Consider the following 16,031-nt stretch of genomic DNA (forward strand, 5'->3'; position numbering starts at 1 on the left):
AGTAGACCATTATCTCGGCAATAATGAGCCAAGCTAGTATTTGCAGTGAACCCACCTGTTAAGTAGTCATGCATTACGATGGGAGCTCCCAATTCTCTGGCAAATATGGCCCTTTTAATCATTTCTTCACATGTACCCGCAGTAGCATTCAAGTAATGCCCTTTGATTTCACCTGTTTCAGCCTGTGCTTTAAAAATTGCTTCGGCACAAAATAAGAAACGGTCTCTCCAACGCATAAATGGTTGGGAGTTCACATTCTCATCATCTTTGGTAAAATCAAGTCCACCACGTAGACATTCATAAACTGCTCTACCGTAGTTCTTAGCGGATAACCCCAATTTAGGTTTAATAGTACATCCTAATAGGGGGCGACCGTACTTGTTCAATTTATCTCTTTCAACCTGGATGCCATGAGGCGGGCCTTGGAAAGTTTTAGTATAAGAAGGAGGGATTCGCAGATCCTCTAGACGTAGAGCGCGCAGGGCTTTGAACCCAAATACATTACCCACAATGGAAGTAAACATGTTAGTAACAGAACCTTCTTCAAAAAGGTCTAAGGGGTAAGCTACATAACATATATATTGATTTTCTTCTCCAGCAACGGGCTCAATGTGGTAGCATCGCCCTTTGTAACGATCAAGGCTGGTAAGCCCATCGGTCCACACGGTTGTCCATGTACCAGTAGAAGATTCAGCAGCTACTGCTGCCCCTGCTTCCTCGGGCGGAACTCCGGGTTGAGGAGTTACTCGGAAGGCTGCCAAGATATCAGTATCTTTGACTTCATATTCAGGAGTATAATAAGTCAATTTATACTCTTTAACACCAGCTTTGAATCCAACACTTGCTTTAGTCTCTGTTTGTGGTGACATAAGCCCCTCCCTACAACTCATGAATTGAAAATTTTCGCAACAACAAGGTCTGCTCGGCATAAATTAGGAGTTAATGAAACCTTTTCGAAGAAATCTTTCAAAAAATTATCAACTAATCCGAAAGGTTCCTTATTAGACCATGGTATTTGATTCGCCAAATACATCATTATTCTATATTCTTTCATATTCTATATTCTTTCATATGTATGGCGCAACCCAATCCGTGTTTTTCAAGTTTAGAATTCCTTACTTTTTTTTTGAATCGAAATGAAAATGAAATAAATGAAATAGAAATATTATAAATATATAATTATAATTAGAATTATAAATATAAAATATATATATAAAATATATAAATTAAATATAAAATATATAAATTCAATAATAAGTCAATAGTCAATAATAAGATAATACTATAATAATATAAATTCAATAATAAGTCAATAGTCAATAATAATCAATAATAAGATAATAAGATAATAAGAAATAATATAAAATAAGAAATAATATAAATTCAATAATAAGAAATAAGAAAGAATAAGAAATTCACTCTTGACAGTAATATATGTTGTATATGTAAATCCTAGATGTGAAAATATGCGTAATTCGTTTATGAAATGAAAAAAAAGGAATATAGATGGAAAAAGGGGGGATAGGTTGGACGTAAAAAAAAATCGATATGCTAAAATAAAATACGAAATGAAATAAGGGCTAATGAGATAGAAATAAGGAATCGTAAATAGAGTTCGGGTTCGAATTCCATAGATAATATGGATGGTATTGCCTATAATGATAGACAAATGAAAGACAATGATAGACAAATGAAAGACTCTCTCAAAATTGTTATTTATTTATCCACTTGATATTTTGCAAATAGGTTGGTTGAACTTAAAAATTCCTTCATTGAATAAGGAAACAATCCAATTGAATTGCATTCAATTGGATGGTACCAACGAAATCGAGTGCTAATCCCCATTTCTTATTGAATTAACCGATCAACTTGCTGTCGAAGATTTTTTTTATTAGAAAATTTTCGAAAAAAAAAATTGACATATTTCACTTTATTTTATTATGAGAATAAATCCTACTACTTCTGTTCCTGGAGTTTCCACGCTTGAAAAAGAAAATCTGGGACGTATTTCTCAAATCATCGGTCCAGTACTGGATGTAGCCTTTCCCCCGGGCAAGATGCCTAATATTTACAACGCTTTGGTAGTTAAGGGTCGAGATACCATCGGTCAACAAATTAATGTAACTTGTGAGGTACAGCAATTATTAGGAAACAATCGAGTTAGAGCTGTAGCTATGAGCGCTACAGATGGTCTAATGAGAGGAATGGAAGTGATTAACACGGGAGCTCCTCTAAGTGTTCCAGTCGGCGGAGCGACCCTAGGACGAATTTTTAACGTGCTTGGGGAGCCCGTTGATAATTTAGGTCCTGTAGATACTCGCACAACATCCCCTATTCATAAACCTGCGCCCGCTTTCATACAATTAGATACAAAATTATCTATTTTTGAAACAGGAATTAAAGTAGTCGATCTTTTAGCTCCTTATCGTCGTGGAGGAAAAATCGGACTATTTGGGGGAGCTGGGGTAGGTAAAACAGTACTCATTATGGAATTGATCAACAACATTGCCAAAGCTCATGGGGGTGTATCCGTATTTGGCGGAGTAGGTGAACGTACTCGTGAAGGAAATGATCTTTACATGGAAATGAAAGAATCTGGAGTAATTAATGAACAAAATCTTGCGGAATCAAAAGTGGCTTTAGTCTACGGTCAGATGAATGAACCGCCAGGAGCTCGTATGAGAGTTGGGTTGACTGCCCTAACTATGGCGGAATATTTCCGAGATGTTAATAAACAAAACGTACTTCTATTTATAGACAATATCTTCCGTTTTGTCCAAGCGGGATCCGAAGTATCTGCCTTATTGGGTAGAATGCCTTCCGCTGTGGGTTATCAACCCACCCTTAGTACCGAAATGGGTTCTTTACAAGAAAGAATTACTTCTACCAAGGAGGGATCCATAACTTCTATTCAAGCAGTTTATGTACCCGCGGATGATTTGACCGACCCTGCCCCTGCCACAACATTTGCGCATTTAGATGCTACTACCGTACTATCAAGAGGATTAGCTGCCAAAGGTATCTATCCAGCGGTAGATCCTTTAGACTCAACGTCAACTATGCTCCAACCTCGAATCGTTGGAAAGGAACATTATGAAACTGCGCAAAGGGTTAAGCAAACCTTACAACGTTACAAAGAACTTCAGGACATTATAGCTATCCTGGGGTTGGACGAAGTGTCCGAAGAGGATCGCTTAACCGTAGCAAGAGCGCGAAAAATTGAGCGTTTCTTATCACAACCCTTTTTCGTAGCGGAAGTATTTACTGGTTCCCCGGGGAAATATGTTGGCCTAGCAGAAACAATTAGAGGATTTCAATTGATCCTTTCCGGAGAATTAGACGGTCTTCCTGAACAGGCCTTTTATTTGGTAGGTAACATCGATGAAGCTACTGCGAAGGCTACGAACTTAGAAATGGAGAGCAAATTGAATAAATGACCTTAAATCTTTGCGTACTCACCCATAATCGAATTGTTTGGGATTCAGAAGTGAAAGAAATCATTTTATCTACTAATAGCGGACAAATTGGCGTATTACCAAATCACGCGCCTATTGCCACAGTTGTAGATATAGGTATTTTGAGAATACGCCTTAACGACCAATGGTTAACGATGGCTCTGATGGGTGGTTTTGCTAGAATAGTCAATAATGAAATCACTATTTTTGGAAAGGATGCGGAAAAGGGTAGTGACATTGATCCACAAGAAGCTCAGCAAGCTCTTGAAATAGCGGAAGCTAACTTGAGGAAAGCTGAAGGCAAGAGGCAAACAATTGAGGCAAATCTAGCTCTCAGATGGGCTAGGACACGAGTAAAGGCTATCAACGCGATTTCGTAACTAGTTGGTTAATCGAAAGAATTTCCGTATAAACAGAACTTTCGTTTCTACATCCCATTTTTATTCTGCTGATTAAATAGAATCAAATACAATCAAAAGTGAAATAGTGAAATTTGATCTAACGAAAAATTTGAAAATTGAAAACGGAAATAGAATAGGATGAAAAAGATAGAAAATCAATAAAAGAAGGTGGGTAGAAAAACTTATTAGACACCGGGATCAATGGTATCTAATAAGTTCTACCTACTATTGGATTTGAACCAATGACTCCCGCCGTATGAAAGCAATACTCTAACCACTGAGTTAAGTAGGTCATTTATTATCATAAGGAATCATAAAGAGAAAGAAAAGGGACCTATCACATCGATGGATTATAAATCCGATATTACTTCTAAGCAATACCAATCAAACCGACCAAAAAGGTATGATTATGATGTTGGATCATGTAATATTCATCTTGACAAGAAATTATCTAAATAATATGATAAAATATGTATCACAAACACAAGGGCTATAGCTCAGTTAGGTAGAGCACCTCGTTTACACGCGCGCCAATGTTTTTCAGGGGAGTCTATCATGCAATCAAAAAAAATTGATCCTTTTGAGAAATCGATGTCTTACTCCATTACTTTGAAGGAACAAAACAAGAGAACAATAGCCTGACAAATGGTTTGGTTCGATTCGGGTGCCGTTTAGGCAGGAGCAGGATCCGAATCGAACCTATCATTGATTTGAGATATTGATAGGGCGAATACCCAGTCTATTCAATGCTAGGCATAATGAGTATAAGGACCTCAAAAATTCTCTTTTCGTCCTATGAATCTTAAGGTGTATGAAGTTTCATCTTTGATTTTTTAATCAGGATGATAGAGACTTCATTTAACTTAGGTTGATCTAGGCCAGAAGCAGACCTACGTCAAGATAAACTTTCCCTTCTTTGAAACACTTTGGTAGTGCTCCTGTATCAGTAATGAATCAGAGCACATGGAACCATCTTCCTTTTTTTTCTAAGAGAAAAAATATATATATGGTAGACTAACTGATATTTCTATCAGTTAATGAAAGAGCCCAATGCAAAAAAATGCATGTTGGGTCTTTGAAATAGGTCGAATCATTTTGATAATAATCAGTTCGATCTGTTTTACCGAGAAGGTCTACGGTTCGAGTCCGTATAGCCCTATATTTTATATTTTTATTTTATATTTTATTAATTTTTATATTTTATTAATTTTTATATTTTATTAATTTTTATATTTTATTAATTTAAAATATTTATTAAATTAATAAAAAAATATTTATTAAATTAATAAAAATGAAATGAAAATAATATTCTTAAAACTAAAGCAAACTAAAACAATAAAGAATATCCAAATACAAATAAAAAAAGTTGTATAGTTTTTTTCCTAATTATTGTATTCTTTGTTGATTGGAACTGGTCGCTTCCAGTTGCTTGGTTAAAATCATTCCCATAAGCTCGCTCACAGGGAGATCGCTCAGAAACTGAAAACAAAAGCGCATTTCAACAGAATCTCATAAATATATATAATATATATTAAATATATATATATAGATAATATATATATAGATAATATCTATAAAAAGATATAATATCTATAAAATATAGATAGAAAATAAAAAATGTATTCTATATATAACTATATATAAATTTATTCTATATTCTATATATAACTATATAATATACTATATAATATATATATAAATTTATTCTATATTCTATATATATTCTATATATATAATAGATAATAAGATAATAGAAAAGAGAAAAGGTTTTTTTTTTTTTTTTTTATTTCTAATACATATTAGATATTAGTTATATATTAGAATTCCTTTTATTTAGAAAAATACGAAATGAAGTGAAAACAAAAAAGTTTTACTTGTTTTGGATTTGTATAGTATTCTACTATACTATATAGTAATAGTATAAATATCTATGTAATAGTATAAATGTAATAGTATAAATATCTATTTATACTATTACTATACAAATTAGTACTATATCGAATACAAATTAGTACTATATCGAAATTAAATCGAAATAAGTGAAATGTAAATAGGATTAATTCCAATCAATAAATCTTAAAACGCAACAGCAAACAAACGAAACTAGACGATTCGATCAAACTGAATTGTTGGTTTGACTAAACAAACAGTTGTGGATGACTTGACAATGAATTCCAGGTCGAATCGACTAATCCGGTCTATTTTTCACATTCATAGGAGTTCGTCTATGTTTCTGCTTTACGAATATGATATTTTCTGGGCATTTCTAATAATATCAAGTGCTATTCCTATTTTGGCATTTCTAATTTCTGGAGTTTTAGCCCCGATTAGAAAGGGTCCAGAAAAACTTTCTAGTTATGAATCGGGTATAGAACCAATGGGCGATGCTTGGTTACAATTTCGAATCCGTTATTATATGTTTGCTCTAGTTTTTGTTGTTTTTGATGTTGAAACGGTTTTTCTTTATCCATGGGCAATGAGTTTCGATGTATTGGGGGTACCCGTATTCATAGAAGCTTTAATTTTCGTGCTTATCCTAATTGTTGGTTCAGTTTATGCATGGCGAAAAGGAGCATTGGAATGGTCTTAGTTCCTGAATATTCAGATAATAAAAAGAAAGAAAAAAGTAAAAATAATAATAACATTGAGTATGAATTCCATTGAATTTCCCTTACTTGATCGAACAACCCAAAACTCAGTTATTTCAACTACATTAAATGATCTTTCAAATTGGTCAAGACTCTCCAGTTTATGGCCGCTTCTTTATGGTACCAGTTGTTGCTTCATTGAATTTGCTTCATTAATAGGCTCACGATTCGACTTTGATCGTTATGGGCTGGTCCCAAGATCGAGTCCTAGACAAGCGGACCTAATTTTAACAGCTGGAACAGTAACAATGAAAATGGCTCCCTCTTTAGTGAGATTATATGAACAAATGCCCGAACCTAAATATGTTATTGCTATGGGCGCGTGTACAATTACAGGAGGGATGTTCAGTACTGATTCTTATAGTACTGTTCGGGGAGTCGATAAGCTAATTCCTGTGGATGTCTATTTGCCGGGCTGTCCCCCTAAACCCGAGGCAGTTATAGATGCTATAACAAAACTTCGTAAGAAAATATCTCGCGAAATCTATGAAGATCGAATTAGATCTCAACAGGGGGATCGGTGTTTTACTACCAATCACAAGTTTTGTCTTGTACGCAGTACTCATACTGGAAATTATAATCAAGGATTACTCTATCAACCACCATCTACTTCAGAGATTCCTCCTGAAACATTTTTCAACTACAAAAGTTCAATATCTTCCCACGAATTAGTGAATTAGGTAGGATTCAGAAACAGAATAACAAACAACGAATTAATCTTCATAAATTCGATTTCATCGTAAATGTGAAATACTTATCTTATACAAATTACAAATAAAAAAGAAAAGTGCGGGAGAGATAAAAAAGATGCAGGGCCGTTTGTCTGTTTGGCTAGTCAAACACGGGCTAGTTCATAGATCTTTGGGCTTCGATTACCAAGGAATAGAGACTTTACAAATAAAGCCCGAGGATTGGCATTCCATTGCTGTTATTTTATATGTATATGGTTACAATTATCTACGTTCCCAATGTGCTTATGATGTAGCACCAGGCGGACTGTTAGCCAGTGTGTATCATCTTACGAGAATAGAGTATGGTGTAGATCAACCGGAAGAAGTATGTATAAAAGTATTTGCTCCAAGGAGTAACCCTAGAATTCCGTCTGTTTTCTGGGTTTGGAAAAGTGCGGATTTTCAAGAACGAGAATCTTATGACATGTTGGGAATCTCTTATGAGAATCATCCACGACTGAAACGTATCTTAATGCCCGAAAGTTGGATAGGGTGGCCTTTACGTAAGGATTACATTGCCCCCAATTTTTATGAAATACAAGACGCTCATTGAATGATAAGAAACTAATTACAACTTCAAATATTCAAGGAATATTTGTACATTCTCTTCTAGCTCAAACGGAGGAATTGAGGTTTCATTCGTATTCTTATGGATAGGCTAATAAATAAAAAGAAATAAAAGACAATACATCATTGAAATTCTCGATTTTTGAAGATACCTTTTTATTTTATTTCGGACGAGCCGAGACAATAGGATGAACAACAAGGGTTCTATACCGTGAACTTTGTATCGCGCACATCACTTAGATGAACTCTAGAGAGTCACATAGAAAGGAATGAAGAAATGGAATATGAAAGAGAATACAAATAAATAAATGAAAGGGAATCGGATTCTATTTGTACTGTAGCTGAGATGAGTCTTGGTTATTTCTATCCTTGAACTCCTCTAGACCAGACTTTTGGTTGGGCCTTTCAACCAACTATTTTAATCTTTTTTTTTAATTAAATATGTATGAAGTATTAACATTCTTTTTGAATGTGAGGAGCCACAGCGTGAACAAATAAAAAAGAAGAGGAAAGATAATGAAATTTTTTTCTTTTACTACATTATTTATTTTTTTTACTACATTATAATTATAATAGACTCTTTGCTCATCTAAAAAATAGAAACAAAAAAAAAAAAAAAAATAAATAAAGAGAGGGTTTACTTCCAGATAGCTAGCTAGATAAGTATGTATTATGTCGATCTATATCAATTAATTTGTAGAGTAGATACTCATACAAATTAATCATACGCCGAGAACCAGATTTGAACTGGTGACACGAGGATTTTCAGTCCTCTGCTCTACCAACTGAGCTATCCCGACCATTACCGACGCATTATCCTCATAATACTAGATGACTTGGGTCTATGTCACTTAAAAATGAAAACAAAAAAAAAAACGAAAAAGTATTAAATTAAAAGGGGAATTTCTTGGATCTTTAAAAGGAAGACTTTGTAAATTTCAGTATGAGTAATGATATGGATTATGAATCATTCAAATAGGTATTCCTTGCTCAAGGGTGTTGATTTGTACGTATATCATATATATATCACAATATATCATATCACAAGACTTGTGATAAGAGAACAAAATTCTGCTAGGATACGCTTGTAAAATGGAAAAGAATAGGATGAATGAGAAACATAAGGAACTTTGAACCACTAACAAAAAGGGTAGGATAAAATAAATAGATAGCAAACGGGCTTTTTGGGGTTGGGGATAGAGGGACTTGAACCCTCACGATTTTTAAAGTCGACGGATTTTCCTCTTACTATAAATTTCATTGTTGTCGGTATTGATATTGACATGTAGAACGGGACTCTATCTTTATTCTCGTCCGATTAATCAGTTTTTCAAAAGATTTATCAGACTATGGAGTGAATGATTTGATTAATGAATATTCTATTCGATTCTTTCTTCAACTTGGAATCGATTCACAACAATTCTTTTTATTTTTCATATAAATTGATTTTGCATATAAATAAAAAAAATACGGGTTCGAGTCGTCTTTTTTGGTTTTTCATTAGTATACCTATTTATTTTATATTTTATATAGGTATATCTTGCATCCTTTCTGGAGTTTCGATATAAGGATTCCTTTACCAACAGTCAACCCCATTTGTTAGAATAGCTTCCATTGAGTCTCTGCACCTATCCCTTTTTTATTATTCTCGCTTGTTGAACCTTTGTTTATTTTCGTAAAATAATAGGATTTGGCTCAGGATTGCCCATTTTTCATTCCGGGGTTTCTCTGAATTTGAAAGTTATCACTTAGTAGGTTTCCATACCAAGGCTCAATCCAATCCAATTAAGTCCGTAGCGTCTACCAATTTCGCCATATCCCCTTTGTGTCTTGAGATTAGGATCTCATTAGGATGCACTTCCTTCCCCCTTTCTCCTTCCCTTCCTTTCCCCTTTCTTTCATTTATTTATTTTCTTTCTTTTTATGCGAAAACCGTTGAATTTAGTATTGAATTTAGTAGATATAGATACTGATTCTTATATCGAAGGGTCTTTACCTATTTTATTTCTTGTTTGTTTATCTTCTTTCGTCTCTATCGGAGACCCGTATTTATTTGGTCCAATCAGAAAATATTTTATCATTTCTGTATTCGCAATTCAATATAGATGGATATTCCATAACATATATATGCCCCCCTTACTCTCAGTTTTCTCAGGCAATTTACTCGAACGGTCGATTTTTTTTTTTTTTTTCGTCTTAGCTTCCGCCTTTATGAATGAAAACAAAAGAAAGGAGTCTCTCATCTCTCATTATGATCTGGATTTCATTTCTATGGGTTGCATCTTTTCTTTTTTCTTTAATTTTATTTTTATTCTTATTCTTTTATTAGACTATCCTATATAACCATAATAAGATAACTAAAAAAATAAAAATAAAAATGAAAATTGAATTTATTCATTATTAAAATTTATTCATTTTAAAATTTATTCATTATTAATTATTTATTTTCTAGTATAATAGCATAATAGCTAGAACTAATTATTCCATTCATTTCTATTTCGACTTCGAAGATAATTCGAATTAGTTAGTCTAAAAAACAAAGTTTCATTCTAATTATTTAGACTTATAACGTATCATTTATATAATGATAATATATATATAAATTATATATAAATATAAATTATATATAAATGCATAAAAATATTTTCACTATAATTATCTAATTATTAGACTCTATTTATAATTCTAAACTAAATATAAATAAATTAAATATATATTAAATCTATATTAAATATAAATAAATATTAAATATAAATAAATTAAATCTATATTAAATCTATCTATCTATATTAAAATTAAATCTATCTATTAAATTAAATCTATATCTATATCTATATAAAAAAAAAAAATTATATATAATTTAAATGTAAAATATACTAAAAATATACTAAAAAATACTAAAAATATAAAATAAAAAATATAGTAATATTATACTTAGTATACTAATATTATACTAATATATATATAATACTAAATTATATATATAATACTAAATAGAATATAATACTAAATAGAATAGAATACTAAATAGAATAGACTAATAGAATAAAGATAACATATAATAAAATAAATATAAAATAAAAATATATAATATAGAGATAAATAATAAATAATTATAAAAATTATAAATATATTTATAATTTATTTTTATAATTTTTATAATTATAATAAAATTAGAATTAAATTATAATAATATTATTATAATTTAATATTATTAAATATAATGTTATTAAATATTAATATGATTAAATTAAAATATGATTAAATTAAAATATCATTTTTAATATGATTAAAATATAATCAAATAGAATGATTAAAATATAATCAAATAGAATTATATTATTCTATTCTTAATTATTATATTCTATCAATATTAGATTGAATATTAGATTGAATCTACCATTATTATATATTATTATATATTATTATATATCATTATATTAAATATGATTATATTAAATATGGCATAAATTATGTATGGCATAAATATGGCATTTAAAATTTAAAATTCTAGTTTTTCTAAATTCTAGTCTATAATTCATATTAATAATTCATAGTAATTATGAATAACTAATAGATAGTTAATAGATAAGATCGTAATAGTTTGCTGAATTCCTATGGATACAAAATTTCTATTATTTGAGCCCGCTTAGCTCAGAGGTTAGAGCATCGCATTTGTAATGCGATGGTCATCGGTTCGATTCCGATAGCCGGCTTTCTCTATTTGTTTGCTTTTTTACTTTTTTACATGATTGATAATGTTTTTTTGAAATCAAAGAACATTGAAAAAGCTTTTTCCCCTTTTCTTTCCAAAGGTCAACGATCCGTTTATTATGTCGTAGAAACTTTCAATTAGGAATAAAATTGGAGGAGTTAGATCTTTGCAGAATAAATCAAGAAAAAAAAAAAGGAAACTTTTTTTGGTTTAATTTTTAGATTTTAATTTTTATATTTTATATTTAATATATATTTTATATTTAATATATTTATATATTATATATATTTTATTTTAATTTCTATTTTTTGTATACATTATATACAATATACATTATATACAATACAAAAAAGTATGGATATTGATCCAATTCATCTCATTAATATTTGTAGTACAATCCTTCAGTCGATTTCGCTTCATTTAGTTCAGTTTTAATTTAGGTTTATGAAATTTCAATAAAATTCAAATTAATAAGGAGTCTTTATGTCGCGTTACCGAGGGCCTCGTTTCAAAAAAATACGCCGTCTGGGGGCTTTACCGGGACTAACTAGTAAAAGTCCTAGAGCCGGAAGCGATCTTAGAAACCGATCGCGCTCCGGTAAAAAATCTCAATATCGTATTCGTTTAGAAGAAAAACAAAAATTGCGTTTTCATTATGGCCTTACAGAACGACAATTACTTAAATACGTTCGTATTGCCAGAAAAGCAAAAGGGTCAACAGGTCAGGTTTTACTACAATTACTTGAAATGCGTTTGGATAACATCCTTTTTCGATTAGGTATGGCTTCAACTATTCCTCAAGCCCGCCAATTAGTTAACCATAGACATATTTTAGTTAATGGTCGTACAGTAGATATACCAAGTTATCGCTGCAAACCCCGAGATATTATTTCAGCGAGGGATGAACAAAAATCTAGAACTCTGATTCAAAATTATCTTGATTCATCCACCCATGAGGAATTACCAAAGCATTTGACCCTTCACACATTACAATATAAAGGATTAGTCAATCAAATAATAGATAGGAAATGGGTCGGTTTGAAAATAAATGAATTGCTTGTCGTAGAATATTATTCTCGTCAGACTTAAACCTAACTAAAATAACAAAACAAGGGTTCTGCTCCCTTTTCACCTGAGTTAAGGTTAAGTAAAGGAAGACAGGGTAAGGGATTTGATTCGGAAATTTTATTTTTCTCCTATTCATGTATGATAGATCCGTAGGTAGATTTTCATCCCCTGTACGCTATTTTACGTATTCCGTATTAAAAAGAAATTGGGAATAGAGAATCTATATCAAAGAAGGGTCTAACTCTTTAGTATCTGTTCTTATTTGATTTGATACATTGTAGTCAGTTACATTGGCGAATTAGGTGAAGGTGCGGAAAGAGAGGGATTCGAACCCTCGGTAAACAAAAGTCTACATAGCAGTTCCAATGCTACGCCTTGAACCACTCGGCCATCTCTCCTACATAATTATTATGGCCGATAACCCGAGCGAATAGCGAGTTATTCATATTAGATTGTTCGAGAGGTACGAACAATATCAATTCTAACTAGAAAACTAGCTATAAAAATAGAAAACTTTTCATCACTTTTTTCAGCACTTTTTCTTTAGCCTCCCGACTCGAAGAAATTTTTTTGTGAGGGGGCTGTTAAAAATAAATAATATAATACGATAAACATATACCATATATATCTATTCATGTTTGCGAAAAAGGCACTCCCATCTTTTTTCTGATATTTCTACCGGACTGGATTAAATCAATGAATTGAAACGAATCAAATCAATCGATTGGTTTTTTTTTTTTAGACTATGCTTAATGGATATTTTTAGTTCATAATTCTCTTTAGACTCTAATTCCCCATTTCTATAAGAATTCTAAAATTCTTTTCCAGTTTTAGATCTCTCAACAACAACCTCTTACTCTGTAAATCTATTACAAATTCATAAATCCTCTAAGGGATTTTTATATTTGATTATATGTTGTATACCTGCTATGCACAAAACACAAAAAAGGGCAGTTATTTTATTTTCATCATAGAACGATTATTCGATTATTTTTCCTCTTTTTATCATAATTTAATCAAAACTTCTCTAATTTTGCTAATCTATCCTAATCCGTAGGATAAATTTTTTGATTCTTCAACTTCGATGAAATCGTAATAATTCTTTTTTCTTTTTATATTTTATTCTTATACTAATAAATTCTTATACTAATAAATTTGGATGAAATAAAATAGGATTCAAATATTTCTTTTTTTTTTTTTTTCTTGATTCCTGCCAAAAAAATTGAAGTAAAGTAGAGGGCTATATCTTTTTTTTTTTTTTTTTTATGGAATGGGTCTGCTTTTATGTTATTTCGTACTGTACGCTTCCTTTGTTTGTGAGATCCTTTTTTTTTTCTCACGAAGGGGTAATGAAAAGAGTTATAGAATGGATTGCTACCTATGCCTAGATCGCGGATAAATGGAAATTTTATTGATAAGACCTTTTCAATCGTAGCCAATATCTTATTACGAATAATTCCGACAACTTCAGGAGAAAAAGAGGCATTTACTTATTACAGAGATGGTGCGATTTGATTATTATTATATAATTATAATTATTTTATATATTTTAATTATTTTATATATATTTTTTTTTTTATTTTTATTTTACCGCTCTTAGTCTTAGGAAAAAGACACATGATTCGGAATAGAAAAAAAAAAAAAAAGACTATTGAAAAAAAAAAAGAAATCTACGCTTGTTGAAGGTGAAGTTTATAAATAAAGCAATTCCTTCTGTCGTGTATCCCCGATTAATGCAACCTCAGATGCTTCAATTGTTGATTCGAGTATTGAGCGAAAGGTTACACCTATGGGTCTGTATTGTGGGTCAACCCTACTACACTAGTACCAATAGGCGGCATAGAGGAAGAAGCACTACATCTAGGAATCAACAACACGAAAACTTTGTTATTGTTATAAAGGATTCCCTTTCCTTATCGGGATCGGAACTAAGAGAAATGGTTGGGACAACAAACATCCATCTTGTTCGTACTTTGGATACCCATATAACCATCGAAGATTGTTGAAGTGACTAATTCCTGGAAATTAAGGAGCGTTGAGAACAAAGAAATTGTTGGAGTTTACTTTATTTATCTAGTACGAACACGCTTGATGGTAAGAAAAGATCTTTTGCAAGAGGGTTGGCTAGAGATTTCTTGTAAAAACATTAGCCCCGCTCAGTTCATAATGACAATATTTCGACCTTTTTTTTAATTCCATGGATTATTCTCATTATGCACATAAAGGAGGAGCCGTATGAGGTGAAAATCTCACGTACGGTTTTGGAACGGAGAATTCGTTGAATCGAATGACGACCGTAACGGATGTCGGCTCAATCCGAAGGAAATTATGCGGAAGCCTTACAGAATTATTATGAAGCTATGCGACTAGAAATTGATCCCTATGATCGAAGTTATATACTCTATAACATAGGCCTTATCCACACAAGTAACGGAGAACATACAAAAGCTTTAGAATATTATTTTCGAGCACTAGAACGAAACCCGTTCTTACCACAAGCTTTTAATAATATGGCTGTGATCTGTCATTACGTGCGACTATCTCCACTATAGAAATAAAAAAAAAAAGGAAAGAAAGAGCAAATACGCTAGTAAATAAATACGCTAGTAAATAAAATAGGCTTTCTACATATTGCATCGTCCAAAAAACGATTTTTATCAGCTGTAACAAAAAAAGAAAAAAAAAAAAGAAACTTCATAGAAGTCAAAATATGAAGAAATATATATGCCTAGATACTTTATTCTATGGATAAAGGATCTAATTGATAGAGGAAGCACCGTAAAGATCAATTAGCGAGGTTTTGGGCCGATACAATAAAAATAAATAAGAACTGCTTATTTATGTCATGATATGAGATAAAAATTAGGAATCAACTTATGTAATAGAGCCGATCCCCTAAGTTATTGAGCAGCGGTGTAGCATCAGATCCCAAAGACAGTAAGTCTTTTTTATGAGGAAGAAGTCTTTTTCAAGGATTCTATATAAATTTATATATGATATGAAACCGAGATAGTTACCTTTCAGAAAAATCTAACGGACGATAATCCCGAAACGCCTATGCTTTATTTTTCTGAAGGTGGGAGAAAAGATAAAACTCATTATTAATTTAATCCAAATTAAAGTTTGAAACTCATGTAATTAACCTCTTTTGGTTAACCCGAGACAAATCGATAGGATCTATGAGAAATCTCATTCAATTGGATATATGGTAGGGTAAAAAAATGGGACACCAAAAGAATTGACTGCCGAGCCGTATGAGGTAGGAAACTCTCAAGTACGGTTCTAAGGGAAGGAATTGACCCGCCTATTCCGACCGGGAGAGAACAGGCCATTCGACAGGGGGATTCTGAAATAGCGGAGGCTTGGTTCGATCAAGCCGCTGAGTATTGGAAACAGGCTATAGCGCTTACTCCTGGTAATTATATTGAAGCGCAGAATTGGTTAAA

General features: G+C 31.8%; 3 non-coding genes across 3 annotated transcripts; 1 reads left to right on the forward strand and 2 right to left on the reverse strand.

Moving 5' to 3' along the window:
• Window positions 1-8,529: 8,529 nt before the first annotated feature.
• On the reverse strand, window positions 8,530-8,602 carry TRNAF-GAA (transfer RNA phenylalanine (anticodon GAA)). Its single transcript has one exon. It is a non-coding gene; the product is annotated as a tRNA-Phe (tRNA).
• A 2,843-nt stretch (window positions 8,603-11,445) lies between these two features.
• On the forward strand, window positions 11,446-11,518 carry TRNAT-UGU (transfer RNA threonine (anticodon UGU)). The gene has a single exon. It is a non-coding gene; the product is annotated as a tRNA-Thr (tRNA).
• Window positions 11,519-12,896: 1,378 nt separating this feature from the next.
• On the reverse strand, window positions 12,897-12,983 carry TRNAS-GGA (transfer RNA serine (anticodon GGA)). Its single transcript has one exon. It is a non-coding gene; the product is annotated as a tRNA-Ser (tRNA).
• Between the last annotated feature and the right edge of the window lie 3,048 nt (window positions 12,984-16,031).

This window comes from Durio zibethinus, unplaced genomic scaffold (assembly GCF_047325235.1).
Source record: "Durio zibethinus cultivar Kanyao isolate XHJ-2024 unplaced genomic scaffold, ASM4732523v1 HiC_scaffold_311, whole genome shotgun sequence".
Lineage (NCBI taxonomy): Eukaryota > Viridiplantae > Streptophyta > Magnoliopsida > Malvales > Malvaceae > Durio > Durio zibethinus.